The sequence below is a fragment of the Fukomys damarensis genome, unplaced genomic scaffold (assembly GCF_012274545.1).
Source record: "Fukomys damarensis isolate Sample0158 unplaced genomic scaffold, DMR_v1.0_HiC HiC_scaffold_6, whole genome shotgun sequence".
NCBI lineage: Eukaryota > Metazoa > Chordata > Mammalia > Rodentia > Bathyergidae > Fukomys > Fukomys damarensis.
The window spans coordinates 21,414,556-21,435,768 of record NW_022900918.1 but is presented as its reverse complement, the minus strand read 5'-3'; positions in this window follow the sequence as shown (position 1 = coordinate 21,435,768).

Sequence of the window (21,213 nt, the reverse complement as noted above, 5' to 3'; positions counted from 1 at the left end):
TATTGGTATATGTATATATATATATATTGTTATTGTTGTTAATAAGGAAAAATCTCTTTGGATCTTGCCTCAAAATTAAAAAAAATGTTAGGTGGGTTACTTTTCTGCAGTATCAGATATAATTGAAATAATATATAACACACAGTTTGATGACACTTGTGTTTATGAATGCTGCATTTGTTTGCACAACATGCTTAGTAAATGTGCCTGTGATAGAATAGGTTACAGGAATTCTTGGTTTAAAACCAAGTTTAGTTCTGTGACTAGGCTGTTAACTATATTGGTCACTAAATAAGGAATTGTTTATAGTATACACATTAGAATATTCAAAACAAAAAAATGGTCAAAGTAAACTCCAACTTGGTGACTTTGCTTTTATTTGCATAACTCTTACATTTAGTACTGTAATGGACAACAGCGTAAAACTATAGTACTGTACAGTACAATTACAAAAATTATACTACTGTATAAATAAGCTGCACTGTACAAAAATATTGAAGTTCTATAGATAAGATATATAGAAATGCAGAAAAATAGATGGGCCCTAAGTCTAGGTTGTAAGTTGGAACAGTTCACCTCAATAGTAAGCCCAGACATTAAATAGGTTGTTTGGTAAATGAAAAATCTCTGTATTGTATTTGATTATCTGTTATTTGATTCATCTTGCTAACAATAGTAATTATTCTAAGAATTACCAAGAATGGGGAAATAGTACATCAGTAAAAGTTAGATCAGAATTATAAATAATTAATATATTTTTAAAGATTATATGTACCAGTTGACATTGCACAATTTCAAAGTATGCATTAAATTAGAAATTTAATTACTCATAATATCTTCAATGTCTAGGTATTTTTTAATGATAATAAAACATTTCAAAATTTATATAACTGGTCCTATTTTTCCCATATTATACTGCAGTGAAAAAAAAGAGCAACCACCGAGAAAACTTGACAAACATATCTTTTGGATTATATGTATTATAATTACAGGGATGAGTACACTTATCAATGCAATTTTATCACCCTAAGTCTGCACTAATAAAAAAATCACAGCATTTACCATTCTTTTATTTCCTTCACAGTGTACCTTTTCACAGAAGAGAGTGAAAAAGATGAATCAAATCTCCAATAAGAAAAGCTGAAAAAAAAAAGAAACGTGACTTTTTGCTTTCTTTCTAGTGAGTTCATTTTAGATTTAGAAAAATTACTGATTTTGTATCTTGACTTTGTATACTGTCATATTTCTGAAATTTTTTATTAGATCTAAAAGGCTTCTGATAGAATTTTAGAATACTACAGCTGAAGGATCATATTGTCCAAAAGAAAGATAGTTTGACTCCTTCTTGACCTATTTATATCAATTTTGTTTCTTTACCTTGACTAATTACTGTGGCTAAAGTATTAAGTATTATATGGAACAAAGGTGGTAGTATATACCCTCAGCTCCATCTCAATTTTGGAGAACACACTTAAAAATTTTCCCATTCTGTATGATCAGTTTCATTCACAATCACTCCAAATAAAGTGTAGGAATCAACTTAATCAAAAAGGTGAAGAATGCCTACAATGAAAATTACAGAACACTGAAAAAAATTGAAGAAGATACTAGAAGCTGGAAAGACCACCCGTTTTCATGGATTGGTGGAATTAACATTGTTAAAATTGCCAGTTACTGACAGTGATCTTCTTATTCAAAGTAATTTTAATCAAAATACCAATGACACCCTTGAAAAACAAACACAAACCCTAAAATATATAAGGAAAAACAAATGATCCAGAATAGCCAAAGAAAGTGTGAGCAAAAAGAGAAATGCTAGTATCATAATTCTTAACTTCAACACATACTACACAACCATAGCTAAAAAAATGATGTTGGCATAGAAACAAAGCTGTAGAAGAATATAATATCATAGAATGAAATAGAAAGAAGAGAATAAAAGGACATGAAAACAAACCTATACAAATACAAGAATATGATTCTTGACAAATTGGCGAAAAACAAACGTTGCACAATAAACAACGTTTTTTTTCTTTTTATTAAGTTTATTGGTACAATCTAGGTATACAATAAAGTTACATTCATCATTGGGATCCTGTACCTTTACATAATAGGTCTTGATTCTCATTTTTTCCCCTTGTCCCTGCCCTCCCTTCACCCCTTCCTCCCCTCCCCATTTATGAACACTTTATTTCCATTTTTCAGTTTCTCATATTTTTTTCTTCTCCCTTATTACCTTTCCCCCACCCTTCCCACTTTCCCTACACCTTTAGCCCTTTACTTCCTATTTCACATTAATTATCTCATTAGGACCCTGTGTACTGTTATAGTTTTTCACACCAAAGAAACTATTCGGTATTTCAGTTAAAGAATTCTCTGTATGAACATTAAAAATAGGGAATCCTAAAATAAAACTAAAAGGGAAAGTAAAAGAGAATAGACAACGTTTTAAACAAGCGATCCTGGGAAAATTGAAAATCCATATGTAGAACACTGAAACTAGATTCCTCTTTCTCATCCCGTAGAAAAATCAATTCAAAATGAATGAATAGCACAAGTATAAGACAAAAAGCTAAAATGACTAGAGGAAAACATGGCGGAAAATGTGAACTCACAGGCAATGACAAAAATTTCCTGAATAAGATTTCAATAACTTTGAAAATAATAAAGAAAACTAACAAATGGGATTATATTAAATTAAAGAAGCGCAAACAAAAACTTCTACACAGCAAAGGAAAGATTCAACAAACTGAAGAATCAACCTCCAGGATGGGAGAACATATTTGCCAGCTACTCTTCAAACAGAACGTTAATATCCAGAATAAATAATGAACTCAAAATCTTAACACAAAAAAATCAAATAACTTAATAAATATATGGTCAAGTGAACTGATCACATTTTCAGCTGGCTATTAAATAAATAAAAGAATGTTGGACATCTTTCGTCATTAGGGAGACATAAATGAAAACTGCATTTGCATTCTATCTCACTCCAGCCAGAATGATTATCAGTATACACATAACAGTAAATTGTGGCAAAGATTCAGGGAAAAAGAATTCTTTATGCACTGCTGGTGAAATGTAAAGCAGTATAGTCATTGAAACACTATAAGGAATTTACAGAAAAAAAAAAACCTTAAAAATAGAGATACAAGTCGCTAGCTGTACCACTTCTTGGAACATTCAAAATAATTAATTACCATATTGTAGAGAAACCTGCACCCTCATATTTATTGTACATGGATTTACAATAGCTAAGCTACAGGGTTAGCTTAAGTGACCCCCAACAGATGAATGGCTGAAGAAAATGTGATATTAATACCCAATGGAGTATTATACAACCAAGAAGATGAAGAAAATTATGCCAGTTGTAGGAAAATAGATAAAAGTGAAGATCGTCATGTTAAATGAAATTAATCAGTCGCACACAATCAAGAATCATATTTTATCTCGTATGTACAAAATGTAAATGAAGAGGAGAGAGATGGCATGGAATAGAGGGGAAACTATTAAAAGAGAAAAGGGAAAAGGAGAAAGAAGGATAAGAGGGTTTCAGGGATGTTAAAATAATCTTGTGTAAATCTTCCAAAATGAGACCCAGTCTGTATAGCTAATACAAACTAATAAATAAATTTGAAAACAATATCCACATGGCAAAAAGGAAATATGTGTAATTGAATATTGGATATGTTCCAAGTACACATATAACCGTGATCATCCATAAACTAATGTGTTTAGAATATTTTGAATTTTGGTATTTGTAACCATTTCCTTTTTATGTCTGACTTGATATGTCATCCCCGCCTGCCTCTCTAGACCATTGCAGAGTACAGTTTTTCTCATGAGTAAGGGTTTTGAACAGCCGAGGCTTTTTAGAAACAAGTATCTCCAAGTTTCATTTGAAATCCTTCAAAGTGATACTTTTTGAAGGATATCATTAAAAATAACTAGAGTATGATCAACAATTTAATATTTTTTGTATATTTTTCTAGAGTTGCTTTAATTTCTATAACAAACATAATGACTTAGTAATTTAAAGGCTATCAATATTAAAAAAAAAAAAAAAACCTGTCAAGCACTCATTTGCCAGGGATACCTTTGTGGTTTTTGTCACTATTTTTATGTTTACTGCCTTTTTCATTTTTTTTAATTGCACCTATTTAATCTTCAGAAGACCTACTTTTACCTGATTACTATTTTTCTTATCTAATTATTATCATTCTTTGAGTGTATAATTATCTAAATTACCTCCGTCCTTAAACATTAACTTTTCTTTACATAAAGAAGCCAGATGTTCCACTGTAGGAAAAATTTAACAACATATAAAAACTGGGAGACTGGAATTCCTTGGTTCCAAGTCATTTGCCGTCCGCCTTCTCCCAAGATGGAAAAGGACTCCTATACACACTGCTCTGAAATTGTAACTACGCATTCATTTATCCATTAGTTCAGTGGTGGTCAACATTTAACCAATGTTTATTTTTGTTACAGCTTCTGCCACTCAGTCATCTCACTTCTAGATAACTTAGTTATTTTACAGCATTACTTCGCTTTTTCAATATAAATAATGCTTTTTGAAAATAAACTTCTGAAAATCCAAGGCCACGTATGGCCTTCTGAAAAAGGTATTCATTTGGCAAATAAAATTTGTATGTTCAATATATATTTTGTGAGATGCTTAGACTTAGGTATATAAAGTATATTGATTACCATGGTGAGAATAATGTCACTAAATACACTTAGAGTATTGCTGTGTGTTAGGGGAGAGGGGAACTATACATGTTTGTGTGTTTAGCTAAATCACTTAAAATTTGCTTTCTTTACCATTTCTGTTAAACAATAAAGTGTCAGAACCTCAGTCACTCTGCCGTACATTGGATCCCCAGCACTTATTCATCTTAAAAGTGAGAATTTTGACCCACACCTCCCATTCTCCCAAGCTCGATCCCTGACTCTTCTACACTCAGAAGAGTGTGCCCTAGATTCTCAAGATGTGGGAAAGCATGCATCAGTTGTTTCCATGTCTGATTTATTTTGCTTAACATGAGTCCTACAACTTAATCCACATTGTCATAAACAGCAGGATTTCTTTCTTTTTCTAATGGCTAAATAATATTTCATTGAGCATGTATGCCTTTTCCATTATTCATTCATCCGCGGATGGCTACTTGATTGATTCCATATCAAGGCTAACATGAATTATTCGGCTAACTCCTTAACTGATCCTTGTTAGGCAAATCACAGGTCTGTGGCTAATGAGTGATTTGCTGCTATTTGACCACACTGTAAATCCATTTTACATAACAGTGCATGAAACAACCACACATCATCATATTTAATAGTTTGAGTCAAGATAGCTACTACATTAATGATTATGCATAAAACAAAATTCCATACAGTAGTTTTTATTTAAATGCACTTCATACAGTGAAATTTTTGACTGCACCAAATTTCTAACTTATAACTGACAGTTGTTTATGCTGAAAATGCAGCCTGATTGTATTTTGGTGACAAAACACGTTTTTAAAAAATTATAAATAAATCACTATAGAATACAGAACAGATGTTTATGCTCATCTTGTCATTTATTCCTTGTTTATGGAATAAAAGGCAAAGAGACCAATATTGTTAAACTCTAGTCTTTTTCTCTACATTTCACACATTGATATGGCAAAAGTACTGACAAATATTGTTTTAGCCTACCTAAATGTCAATAGAACATGCCAGTATTAACTATTCCTAAGTAGTTTTATCCTGTTAAAGGGGAGAGGAGACATGCTTAATTAATATCATGCTTAAATATAATTTATATTTAAATGTATATTCAGAAATGTATAAATAAATCATCTATGAATAAACCATCATAATCCTCATTGTCTATTGGTGGCTGAGTGTAAGTGAAAAAGTCTTAGGAATCATAAGGAAGCAATTTTTGTTTCCAAGAAGATGGAATAGTTTCTTTTACCCTATTTCTCTTATAAGTGTAGTGAAAAACCATAGACTTTACACATACATCTGATCGAAGAAAAAAGAAAAACAAAAGCTATTGTATAAGGTATTCTTACTCCATCAAGGTCAATATTGAAGTTATGGTAATATACTAGAGTTGTGAAAGACATTATCATGGTGGGGGATTGGGTAAAGGATATACAGCATATCTTCACTGTGTTTCTGCTTTAAGAAACAAAGCAAATTAAAACCAAGAGGCTACAGGATTCATGTGTACTCAGTGGTAGAGTGATGGACTGCTGTACAAAGGCCCTGAACTCAGTCTCTCTCTCTCTCTCTCTCTCTCTCTCTCTCTCTCTCTCTCTCTCTCTCTCATTCACCATTGGGAATTTGTAACCCCTCAAAGAATTAAAAACATGTCATATCACAGCCGTCTATGGACACCCATGTTTATAGCAGCACAGTTTATACTAGTAAAACATTGGAAACAGCCCAAATGCCCATCAACTGGTTCCTGGATACAGAAGATGTGAATATTTTATAAAAAAGAAATACTACTCAGCCATAAAGAATGAGAAACTAGAAACCAGTTATTTTTAAGTCACTAAGCTGCCCATGCTGTGTATTTAAAAAAAAATAACCTAACCGTATTTTCACATCAGTGTCCCTTGTTTTCTTTTATAGTTTTACTTTTTCTAGCTGATGTCAATGAAATAGTGAGGACGAGAAGATTTGAAAAGCATTTGCTTCAGTTATAAAAAGATGTATGATTATTTGAAATAAGGATAACACTACAATGAAACCTAAAATTTATTATTTCACCGAATGTTGCCATGCTAAAATATATATATTTCACTTGGACAAAACATAAACTAAATTGAGAAGTTAAATATGAATTAACTTTTTAATATATCTTTTTTCAATTATAATTAAAAAATCTAACGTTAGATTATACATTATTTTTTAAAGTCTCAAATCAGCTGAGTGTGTAGTACAATATTAGAGTATGTCTAGCATATAATGTTGTATGAACTAAACCTATCATAGAGCTAGTAAAAAATCAGCCAACATCTCTTTATATTTATAATTTCTATGAGAAAGGAAGAAGGAAGGAAGGAAGGAAAGAAAGAAAAGAAAGAAAGAAAGAAAGAAAGAAAGAAAGAAAGAAAGAAAGAAAGAAAGAAAGAAAGAAAGAAAGAAAGAAAAAGAAAGAAAAGAGAAAGGAAGGAAGTTTCTAAAAGAAGTATGTCCAATCTGTAGCCCACAGACTGCATGTAGCACTGCACAGCTGATAATGTGGCAGCTAGAATAACACCAAAAGTTTCAGAAACTTATAAAACATTGTTATGTGCTTTTTATATTTTTTTCTGACTTGATTGTGTGATGCTAGAACATTGACTCAAAAGAGAAAATAGAACTATATAACTCTGCTCCCTGCACCGGCCACACATTGCTAAGTGACTGGAAAACAAGTACCAGATACTACATTACTGTGCAACTTGGTAAGTATGGTGTAGCAATTATCGATAGCAGCATTTCAACCTATCCGTGTATGCCTGTCCTGAATACAAATGTTAGTTATTATTAAGCAGGCGTGTAAGTTTCTTATTTAACGATGAATGTAGGTTGGTGTTATTTCATAACTCAAACACTTTAAAAAGACTCTTAGAAGCTGTGACATAGCGTGTACAAAAACTTATCAGGCACATCTTTGCTCATGATATTTTTTAAAATAGCTTTTTTTTCATGGTAAGGTTAATAGTTTCTTATTACTTGAAGTATTATAACTAAATATTTAAAATAAAGTTTTATTTGTTCTAAAATGTTTTAAAATAAAGTTTTGTTATTTATATACATTAGCTATATGATGTATTTTATATGTGGCCCAAAAGTATTTGTCTTTATTCCATATGGCCCAAGCCATTGTTAGTTGAATCTTCTTTTATTTGTATCAAAATCAATTTATTGCAACTCACATGATAACTCTATCAAATGGCCACATAACAAAATAGTGAATTTAAGTAGCATTTTTGTTCGTGCTGGCTATCATTTTTTTTTATTGTGGTAGGGGAATCCTAATGTATGCTAACTCTACGTCACCTTCAAATAGATATAAAACATGCCATTCTTGACTTTTTCTTATAGACTTCATAGTAAACAGCTTGTCATCTTAGTCCATGATGATATGCCAAAAGATCTGCCAATCACAACGTCTTTCTTGAAACTATAGTTTCTCTGAGAGGATATCTGGGTACTCACTCCTGATATGGAGAAGGATTTCTCCTCAGAGTTATGTCTTCCTTTCCTTATCCCAGTACATAGTGTCACAAATATGGGGATCACTTCCTTCCTTCCTTCCCTTTGTTCTTTTTTTTTTTTTAATTTTGAAACTTAAAAACCAAAAGATCCTGATTTCTGGTTAGCATTTAAATAACAATTAAAACCTTAGGTACTTACTCATATTTTTTAATCCATAGGTTTTTTATATGATAGTAATCAGTATCAAAAATTTCTTAAAATTGTATTCATCTAAATTAGAAACGACTTCTTCGATGTGTATCACTGGAGAAAAGCCATGGTACTCTTCTCTCTTTTGCCCTCAAATCAGTGGCTTCCATCTTTGTCCTGTGTCGCTGTAAAGTAGACCTAATTCCCCCCTCCGTAGTTCATGACATAGTGGTACTTCCAACTGAGTTACGTTTTACAATGGGGTGTTTATTTATTGCTTCTTTCAGAGAGAAAACCAAATATGTTATAAGTGCCCTTAAGTCATAAGATTTTCATTATTGTTCCAAGAACATTTGAGCCCCAATTTTATCTTTAGATTCCTGAGGACTTTCATATAGCTCTTCTTCATTTTAAAACATATTAGGAAGACTTTGTCTAGTAGGGTTCCTTGTACATTAACTGTTCTAAAATACTGTTTTAAAATGTAATGATCTCTCATAACAAAGCTATATTTTATTGTTTTTATTTCAAATGAGCCATTATGAATCTATTTTCCTCTTATTTTTGCCTGAATTTACTGAAGATCCTTAGATAAGGTCTATAAAATTGAGAATCTTTGCATTTTTGTTCCAAATGTCTGTAACTCAGTTTTTGGTAGAGCTACATTTGAAATATCAAGATACAATCAACTGATAATTTTTAGCTAGCTGCTTTGAAGTAATTGCAAATTCTCAACATGGCACTTCATAACCCTTAAAATTCTTGCTAGTTTAAATCTGGCAATTATACAATTTAGAGTGTAGCAATAGAAAATCCCACTCCTGCTATCAAATTATATTGCATTGCCATGTTATAAATGTAAAAATTCTGTTTTTTTCTTTAAAACTATTTATATTTAATACTATTTATATTATATAACTTTAATAACTATTTTGTGGATCAGGAATAGGCCCTATAATGTAACAAAACATACTAATAATAACAATTTTAAATAGGCTTCTAGTATGTAACCCATCAAAGTTAAAATGCTAAATTCCAACAGAATAAATTTGCCACAATTTCAAATATTTTAATAAATTTAATGAATCTGAAATTAAATTTTAAGATATAAAATATACACATTACAGATTTCCAATTATTTAATCATGAATATATGCAAATATGTGCCATTGTCTTTTGTAATATGAGCAAGGAATGAAAACCTAATTTGGGAAATAGAGAATCTAATTATAGATCTCCAGAATGGCCCATTCAGCTGCTGTGTAAGCACTTTTCCCTGAAATTTCATTTTAATACTTTCAGAACTATCACTCATTATTTAGACCTCTTTAGAAAAGGTAATTGTAGCCCAATTTATTATATTAGCTATATGTTCCTCATTAAAATATAACTCTCAAGATTAGAAGGGCTCATATATAATGGTACAAAGTTCAATGATCCTTGAGTATGCGGTATATTTTCTAGTAAATTAGAAAGAATATCTATGTAGAAAAAAATTGTGGACATAGTAGTGCAATTTTATGTGAATCTGCCTAGTAACTATCTGTGCTAAGTGTAATAATTTCACCCTAAATATGTTTATTTACCAACACCAAAAGTATGAGTTACTTCTATGTTACCTTCCATGGCAATAAGGTTGCAGAGTTTTGATTAATTCAAATCCCTGAACTAAGGAGATTTTCTTTGAGATTTGGAGTAGGTCCAGGGAAATAAATCCGGTCCTGTAATCCCAGCATTTGGGAGGCTGAGGCAAGAGGATTGTCCCAAATTCGAGGCCAGTTTTACATAGTTTTGTCTAAGGCCAGCCTGAACTACATAGTGAAAACCTGTCTCAAAAAAAAACAACAAAACAAAATAAACCCCCCCCCAAAAAAAAGTGGAAAGGAAAGCAAAAAAAGCAAATTACTGTGATACCATATGAAATTTTAAACCAAAATGGTAGCATTTGAAGACAGAGGAAGAGAGCCACCATGAGCTAATGGATTGTTTGCACACACGATAATTAGTAAAAATAGGGGAATAAATTTTCTACTATAACTGTTAGAATAAAATGCCACCCTATCAACATCTTGACAACTTTTTAGCCCAGGGAGACCTGTCTGGCTCCTTATATACAGACTGTAAGACAAAAGTGTTCATTGTTTAACAATATTAAATATGTGATTGTTACAGCAGCAATAAAAGGTAACATATATCATCCCTGGATCACGGTACAAATAAATCATTATGAAACACTTCACTTTCGTCGGTCATCTTTATCATTAATACATACCAGCTCACTTATAAGACATGGATAGCACACAGGTTATATATGTAAAACAGAAAATTAGGCCTTAAAACTATTGATGCTTATCTTTCCAGAAATTCAAAAATGTTTATTAAGAACCTTAAGATATGAACATTTGACAACTCATCTAGTTTCTCTTTATGGTACCCAAATATAGACTATAGTCAGGTACCAACTCCACATATAAAAACTAAATCTAATTTGGTATTTTTGCCTGATTCAGGAACTCTACTAATCTCTAATCCAATCATTCTTAACTGTATATGTTATAGTTTTCAAATGTGGTGGAAATGATGTTCTCTTTTTTTTTTTTGAAATGATATTTTCTTAATGACAAAGCAGTATCATAAAATAAAAGACAGTGAACTAAATCTTATGAACAAAATTTGTTTAATATCTTTGTTGTTTCTTCAGCTCACCATTCATCTTTGTCCTGTGTGAAAGATAAATTTTCTTAGTTCTCATTAAAAATCAAGAGTTCATGTGTCATTTTAAACTCTGTGATTTGACAATGTATATTGGGAAATAGTAGAGACTCAAAAAAATGAGTCTTAGGCTGGGGATTTAGCTCAGTGGTTCAGCCACCTGCCTCGCAAGCTCAAGGTCCTGAGTTCAATACCCCGTATGAAAAAACAAAACAAAACAACAACAACAACAAAAATCCACTACCAAAGTTGAAAGTATTTTAAGGGCCAGCGACTTAGCTCAGTGGTTCTGTCACCTGCCTTACAAGTGCAAGGACCTAAGTTCGATACCCAGTACCAAAAATAAGTAAGTCTTAAGTAAAGTAGAAATTTTTGTATATCAAATAAAAATTGAGGATTATATGAACATAAAATCCTCAAGAAAGTAGACTCTGAATGATCCCACTCGTCTTGGAGTATAGTCTTATTTACTATACTTCAAAATATTGGAATGATATCTATTGCCACACCATATCCCAGGTAAAGGCAAGAATAAGTACTACATAATCAAATATAAAATTATGCAACATCTGCATTTCGTGAAAGGTTTTCCAAAGCCTCTGCATAACCCTTTGCTTATGTGATTCACAGATTGACACAGTCACATGTAATCACAACTTCATATGATTAAAAATTTCTACTTATTAGCCATAAAACCCAAGTGTATAGAAGTTGAGATGCACATTCAAGATGATATGGTTAGGGGGCTGACAGAACAGAGCCTGAACCTACTTATTCCTAAATTGACCTTCTCCTTCTTCTAAACAGCAAAAGCAACCACGCCATACTACAGTATCCCAGTAAACAGACCACAGGAACTGCCAATATTTAGGATCTATTTTGAATTATACTTCTAGAATGCTTTGAAATTCTTTGTTATTTTCAGATGTCAGACATCTTATAGCATAATTTTGGATAGTGAGTCACATTTACAATAAGATAAAATTTCAAAGGTAATATAGAAAACACATTATTTGCCTTGATAAAAATAAAACAAATTATATCTACATCATTGGCACTTTTTAATATACCTTAAAAGCAAATGTAAATGATACTGTATTAAAATTGAACAAAACTAGTAAAGTATATTTTCAACTATTTTTTATTTTCATATGTATTAAAAATGATGCAGCACATATTATTTTTATTCATAATTGCAAATTCTAAAATCATGAAAGATGAATGCATTTAAACTTAAAACAATATGTATCTGGCAAAAAGTATCTGTCTAAAGATTTCTGATTAAGCAGTAGAAAAGTTACAGAATTACTTGTTCACTGCATTAATAGAGTCAATGACAAAAGCCATATGATCCTCTCAATAGGTGCAGAAAAATTCAACACCCATTCATGATAAAAACTCTGCAAAAAATTGGAATAGATGTTCTATATCTTAACTTAGTAAAGACTATCTATGAAAAACCAACAGCCATCACCATATTAAATGGCTAAAAACTGAAAACCACGTAAAATCAGGAACAAGAAAAGGATGCCCACTAACCCCACTCCTCTTCAATATAGTCTGGAAACAGTCACAGCAATTAGACAAAACAAAGAAATTAAAGCAATAAAGATAGGAAAGGAAGAAGTTAAATTGTTATTATTTGTGGATGATATGGCACTCTATATCAAAGACCCCAAAAATTCCACCAAAAGACTTCTAGACTTAATTGACACATTCAGCAGAGTAGCTGGATGCAAGGATAACAGTAAAAAATAAATAGCCTTCTTATACACAAATAACAGATGCACAGAGAGAGCCATTAGGGAAATAACACCTTTCACAATAGCATCCAAAAAAAAAAAATGAATAAAGTATCTAGGAATCAATCTAACAAAAGAAGCAAGAGACCTCTACACTGAAAACTACAGCACTCTAGAAAAAGAGATTGAAGAGGATATAAGAAAATGGAAAGATATCCCCTGCTCCTGGGTAGGAAGCATCAACATAGTGAAAATGGCCATACTACCAAAACTACTGTACAGATTCAATGCAATGCCAATTGAAAGTCCAACACTATATTTCATAGAACTAGAAAAAAAATCCAAAAATTCATTTGGAACCAGGAGAGACCTAGAATAGCAAAAGCCATCCTAGGCCATGAAGATATGGCAGCAGGTATAACAATTCCCAATTCGAAACTATACTACAAAACCACTGTGATAAAAACAGCATGGTACTAGCAAAAAAACAGACCTGAGGATCAATGGAATAGATTGGAAGATACAGAAACAACTCCAGATGTACTCAGCTACCTTATCTTTGACAAAGGAGCCAACAATCCTCACTGGAGGCAAGATAGCCTCTTTAATAAATGGTGTTGGAAAAACTGAATTCTAGCCTGCCAAAGTTTAAACCTTTATCTTTAGTTTAAAGTTTAGAACTTTATCTTTCAATTTGCACTAAACTAAAATCCAAGTAGATTAAAGATCTAAATATTAAATAAAGAGTCACTAAATTTTCTGGAAGATAAGTTAGGTAGAACTCTTGAAGACATTGGCATGATCACATCACTTTAAAGGTTCTTTCAATACAGAGATAAAGTATTGAAGATGAGAAATTGCAGTGTAATATATACCACAAGGCAAGAGAACATTTTTAAAATTATAACCCCGGAGAAGTAATACATTGAAAGTTTCTTGATGTGATTTTGAGCTAATAGATGATTGTCTCAAATGTTCTGATAGGGACTCTATGAACTCATATAAATGATTATGTTTTCAAAAAAATAATCAGATATAAGTAACCACATGAATTAGTGAAATTCTAAAATATCACTATATTAAAAAATAAAAACGTGAAAGCCACAATATCTAATTCAGATGTTTACTAAGTTGCCTGAAATATAATTATTAGTAGACAAAGAAAATATATTTACTTATTTTATGCTAATAATTCCATTGTTAATACATATACTACATAATACATTCATTTAATTTTACAGTGAAATAAAGTAAATATATGGATGAAGTCTTTTCCTAAACAAGCATGAAATGATTATAAGCAATTTCACATATGTATAAACAATAAAAAATGTCAAGAAGCTGGTTAAAGCTTAGATGATCTCATATTGTTTAATATTTATTACTTCAAACAAGTGTTGCATACTTTCTAGATGATTTTTAGAATGATCAGTAGTCTCATATGTAGAATTCTCAATAAAAATTGTAGTTTTTAATGGATTATCAATAGGTTTTTGGATACAATAAGGGGTTGTATGGGGTGAAAATAAGGTGTATATAGTTTAATTTCCTTCTTTGCATAGCTAATATGCTTCTACTTATTTACTTGCTGATAAGATCTGTTGACTAGTAGAAAGGTGGACATGTCTTACACTGTCATGCATCTTCATCTTATTTCTCTTAACTGTGTTTCTGTATTTGCATTTTATATTACAATAATGTGTGCCTGGTATATTCACTATGCTAAATTTATAATCTATATGGAAGTAATTACTATCTAATTTTATATTATTTTCCTTATTGAGTTTATTGGTACATGTTAGGCATACAGTAAGATTACATTCATGATCTTGTACCTTTACATGACAAGTCTTGGTTCTCATTTTTCCCCTTACCTCTGCCCTGACTTCTCCCCCTCCTCCCCTTCCTATTTACAAAAACTTTATTTCCATTTTTTCATTTTCTCATATTTTTTCTTTTCCCTTATTACATTTCCCCTACCCTTCCCACTTCTCCTCCACCTTTAACCCTTTTCTTCCTATTTCACATGGTCAGTTATACCTTTAGGATCTTATTTATGATTATAGTTTTTCACACCAGAGAAACTATTCAGTATTTACACATGTGTGACTTTTTTATTTCACTTAATAGTGTATTCTCATTATGCATCCATTTTCCTATGAATGACTCTAATTTCTCATTCTTTATGGCTGAGTAGTATTCCATTTTATAGAAAAACCACATCTTCTTTATCTAGTTTCCAACTGATGGGCAAATGGGCTGTTTCCAAGTTTTAGCTATTACAAACTGTGCCACTATAAACAGAGGTGCACATATATCATTGTGGTATGATTCCTTTAATTCTTTGAGAAAGATACCCAGCAGAGAGATGGCTGGGTCAAATGGAACCTTTAGTCCCAGCTTTTGAGGTATCTCCATATTAATTTCCATAGTGGGTGAACCAGTCTGCACTCCCACCAACAATGGAGAAGGGTTCCTTTCTCCCCACAACCCCACCAACATTTGTTATTGTTTGATTTCTTGATAGCAGTCATTCTTTGTGGGGTGCTGTGGAGTCTCAGTGTTGTTTTCATCTGCATCTCTCGAATGACCAGTGATGTGGAACATTTTTTCACATATTTACTTGCTGCTTTTACTTCTCTGTCTGAGAAATGTCTGTTCATTTCAAATGCTCATTTTTGAATTGGATCTTTATATTTGTGGGGGGATAATTTTATTTTTTTATCCAAAAGAAAGGCAAATGAATTATCTGATACGTAAAATGTTTTAAATTATGAATAATTTATTAATAATTTCATAAATTGCTCTATCTACCATAGCCAAGAGAAGATCATTAAAATAGTTTATATGTGCTATGGTGACAAGGACTCTAGTTTACATTAACAAAAGGTATAGCATCTCTCTACAACCTAAGACCCATTATATTTATTCTTTCCATTAATAATTAAACTTTATGTGTCAAATATTCCATTAGGTACATTTTATATGTACTGGCTGCAGGTCAAAGACATTAGTTAAATGACTCACCGAATAATACGTGGCTAGAAATTTTCCAAGATTTCATTATGTACTTCCTTTTCAAAACTTCAAAGTATATGGTGATTCCAAAGAAACAAATTTTTTTCTTGAAAATACTATGTAGTGTGTTCATAAAATTAAATATGTTGCTCAGATACTAAGTTTGCTTTGCAATAAATGCAATATTGATTAAAAATAACAGCAATCTTAAATATAATATACTCTCCTTAAACAAGATTCAGCACACACTGGGGACAGATATGACTATCAGATGTGAAACCTATTTATAGATCCATAACCTAACAAAGACAAACTCTGTGTCATGTTGAAGCCAAAGAGCAACCTACATGACTAGAGGCAATCAGAAAATGACTGTCTGCATCTGTAGCCAGTTTAACTTTCTCCCAAGTTTCTCAACTTCTTTTGTTTACTTAGGGTATATTTTAAAATTAAACATCTTGAGAACTGGCGCCAGACTTTGTGAAATACAGCAGCATTTTAGCATTCTTTTGGTTTCACAGAGAAACTGGTTATCTACAACTTAGTAAACACAATTGCAGAAAATCGCATTTTACTGGTTTAGATAGTTAACAGTGCTGTTGATTTTAAAAACAATTTTAAGCCAGATGCTTGCTATTTCAGTTCACAGTAGTAGATAAAAGCAAATAGATATTACAATATTTAAGAATATTTTCTAGTCTCTATTCATTTATACATTCCCTTTTTCCCATTTGAAGACAGTTTGAAGTTAAATTGATGTGATAAGGTAAAGAGGCCAGTTTAATATCATCCCCAATAAACTTTCTTAGACTCTAATTTATTTTTCATGATTATAAAGACATCATTCGCTCCTTCTTGTCTTTATGAAATGTTCATTGCATACTTCCTGTTTCAACTATTTTAAAATATGTCTCTTGTTAAACTGATTACATAAACAATATCAAAATGAGTTAAATTTGTCAATTCTGAGATTGGTTGTAATAATGGTCCATTAAAAATGTGAGGATAGTGGTTTTTAACTTTGATTACACAACAGAATCATTGTGTGGAGGTTTTGGAAATGTACTTCCTGAAGCCCTTTTTAAAATATACTAAGTAAATCTCTTGTAATGGGACCAAAAGACTCGTTGAAAAATTCTCTAGAAGTATCTTCACCACAGATTGAGTACTATTATAGAGATAGAGGCAAGAAGAGATTCACACTCTTCAAAGCATCAGTATTTAAGTGAATGATGTATGAAGAACAAATGAGACTTGGTAGAAATCAGAAGATAAAGAATAGAATACCATGAAAACAAGGAGGTTAGAACTTTCAATAATGAAGAACTATCAAAAACATTATAACTCACAGAAAAACCAAGCACAATGGGAATTAAATGTAGGATAGGGAACTTGTAATTACTGAAATAATATTTTTGGCTCATTAATTGGCAGAAAATTTTGGATAAAAAATAAAGGATGAAGAATGTGAATGAAATGTCTAAAAGAAATCCACAATCCACAATCCATATATGTTTTCATTTTGTTTGAAATTGAACCCAGAGCCTTCACAGTGAACTAAATCTCCAGCACTTTTTATTTTTTATTTTGAGACAGAGCCTAGCTGAGTTCCCAAGGCTGGGCTCTAACTTAACTGTCCTGCCTCAGCCTATTGGAATGTTGGGATCGCAGGTGTGTGTCACAATGCTGAGTTCACGAGTATAGGTTTTTAAAAGGAGAATCTCATGTAAGTGCTCAAATAATAGATTGATTTTGTTTATTCAAGGCCACAATTAAAGAGAATCTGGCAACTTTCTCTCTGTAATTATTAACAATGGAAACAGGGCAACAACGAGATCAACAACAGCAAATTGCAGTGAATATTGAGATCTTGTGATACAAGAGATACTGTGTTTGGATATGTTGTCTGAGATATTATTCAATTATCATATGGCCTGGAGGGTCACATAAAGATTTAAATTTAGCCAAGAGAACATTAAGTAATATATGATAACACAAATTCCATTTCTGTTTGACTTTTACTCTAGCCCTTAATTTCAAGATTTATTTCTTTACCAAAAAATTTAAAAGATCATTATAGATCTCATTTTGTGGTGATTCCAAAACATAAAACAGTCATTGGATATGAAATGCAAGGAAAATAAAACATGAAAAAATGATATTAAAGTTTTCCTTTCGTCTTAAAAAGTAACACTCGGAAGCTTTCCTGATTCAGTGTTGTTTTTCATTATTTTTCTAATAGTTATTATTTCAGTAGATGAAATACTTGCCAAACTTTTGTTAGTATCTTAATTGATACTCATTATTGTCCACTGGGAAAGCAAAACTCTAATATAAGGGGCTTTCTAGTTAATTTGTATCTGGACATGGCAACTATACATCCCTTTGAGGAGTCTCAATCAAAACCCAGATCTCCATTTTCAAATTTATAAACAAAATTGTAGGGAAATTTTAGCTCATTTCTTCTACCACACTTTTTTTGTTTGGTAAATTAGCTATTTTCTGTATTCTTCTGCTTCCTTGAACTATTTGTGTAGCATAAACATGGTGACTTTAAAAGTTTACATGAAGAATAGATTCCTCATATTTTTCCATCAACAATTGATTTTGTCCATCCTCAGCACCCGTAACTACTCTGCTCTGATGCAGATGCACTTGTGTTTGCTATGGAACTATTCTGTTCAAATGAACCCATTCCATTCTATTGCTTCTAATATAATCAATATACACATAACTTGTTATCAGTATTTACAGCCCAGATATTTCTGTTTCACAACAGTGTCTATCCTGTATCTATTTGACCACTGTATGTTAATATCTGATCAATATTTCACATAAACTTCTGTTTATGAGGTTGAAGGGGCCTTCTTTTAGCCAATCATCTCCTGCACCAAACCTCACACAAAGAAGATTTCTCTCCAGTTATCTCAATATATGAATGTTTATGTACATCCTGTGTATAAAAACAAATGTAGGAGTCATCTGTGAATCCTTTTTTTTCCATTTTATCCATGTTCAATTTATCAGATAATTCATCAGATAAACTCTAAAATATTTCCAATTTTGTTCACTTTTTCACCGTCACCACCAGCACCTTCATCCAGTTCCTTCATTCCCTGTTTAAAAATTGCAACACTTTTCTCACTGTTTCCCCTGCTGGTGATCTCCTTAAGACAGCCCAAATAATCTGTTAAAATGTAAATTAGACTGTAACAACGTCTCTATTGCTTTTCTTCAAACACATTATGCTTTCTAATAAAATCAAGAATAAGATGAACTTCTGATTCACAGAGCTGTACGTGATCCATTTCCTATTTACTGTCATTTCTATTTCCTGTCTATTTTATCCTTGAGGCCTTGAACAAAGGAGGTTTAGGTAGAAGATAAAAACAGTGAGCTAGGTAGGAGATGAATGGTACACAGACGCTTTGACTACATTAGCCTAAATTTCATCCCTTGGACGTGTCAAACCTGCTCCTGCACTAGGAACTTTCCACAAGCATCTGTCTCCCTCCCATGCTCTGCTCCTGACATTCTCACAGGTGGTCACCTCCAGTTCAAAAGCCTCCAACATAATAAGATCTATGGGCCAAATGCAGCTCTGGACATTTAGTAATGCGGCCCCATTGCTCGCAACATTAAGAGCATTTTCCCTGACTTGATTGTATGGTTCTTGAGCTTGGCCTTTACCTACCACAACGAAATACTGTGTAGGGATGGCCTAGGGCAGTGCTGACTCCACCCACTGCACACTCCCCCCATCACACACAGAGTCCGATTGAAACCTGTGTGCATCAGTGGTGACCTGCACTTGTGCACTTGGAGAATGGATGTGAAGGCAGTGATTACTCAAGAGTGTTGTAACCTCCCTACATGTGTGTTTACCTGTGAAAGCAGGCACTTATTGTTGTCATTAAGCAGACATATAAGTTTTCTTATTCAATTAGTAAACTGGACCCACCACTTCTATCAAACCAGACATAGATCCATTTATTTCACAAAAACAAGATTAAATAGTCCATGAATTTTATATTTATGTTGCACTCTTTTTTGTTATAAGAAAAAAAGAAAAACTTTTGTTACTTATATACATTAACTATAGCATGAATTTTACATGCAACCCAAGACAATTCCTCTTCCTCCAATGTGGCCCAAGCAAGACAAAATGTTTTTCACTGGTCTGATTTCAGTTAAATGACATATCTTCAGAGATACCCTTCATAAAGTTCCATTCTAAAATTATCTTCTAAGTGCTCTTCAATAGATTATATCATTTTAATACTTTGCATAGAGATTTTCTTTATTTGAAGTCATTTTGCTAGAGTATAACATATACAATAAATAAAAATATTATACATATAAAAGTTGATAATTTACACTTTGTGTCTTTAAAATCAAGGATTTTTTCCCCAAGACTAGATTAGTTCTTATGTAACCCAACAACATCAACTCCAACATGAGACTTACAGTGCAAAAGAATGTCAATGCCTAACTCAACATAATTGTATCTTTCAGTTGACTCTGGACAGAAAAATGTTCAGAGGAATTTGTTTCTAATTCTTGATTCATAAAACTTATCAACCACTACAAGAGCAACTCAGGGAGGACATTGGCCCAATTTCCTGTTTCTGGAACAAAATACTTGAAATTCATAAACCTTGAAACTCAGATTTTCAGATGATTCAGTCAATGGTCATCAGGCTCCAAGGCATAAATATTATGGCACAAAGACATGGTGGAACAAAGCCAATCACTTCATGACAACGAGAAGCGTGATATAGGGAAAGAGTGCCAGAAAGACATGTACTCTCCAAAAGCACAGTCCCGGCGACTCATCTTTTCTAAGGGCAAAACCTCCTATTAACACTTTCAGCTATGAAATAAAAATATGAATACACTAATCATTATAGCATCCCCTTGATCCAAGCATGTCCCTATGAGTCTGCTAATTCAGCCAATCTGCAAATGAAATTAGCTGGCAGTGTTGGTTTGCTTTTTTTTTTTTTGATATCAGGATTGAATTTGGGACCTTGTGCTTGTAAGGCAGGCAGTAGCACCACTGAACTAAATCCCTGGCCCTTAGCTGGCACAGAGGACAAAAAAAGACAAAAACAAATCAATTACTTTTTCCAACTTACGTCGATGTTAGCTATTGAAAGAGCAAGTTTGCACAAGAAAAGTTTAGACAAAGTTGCTTGTACAGGATCCATAGACCCCCGCATTTGCCAAGTTAACAATTTAGTAGAATAGACTAATAGCACTTGGAGTATTAATCATAGTTGCTTTCTCAGTATAAGACTAATAGAATTGGTAATTGTAGAGGGAGAATAGATCAAATCAATGA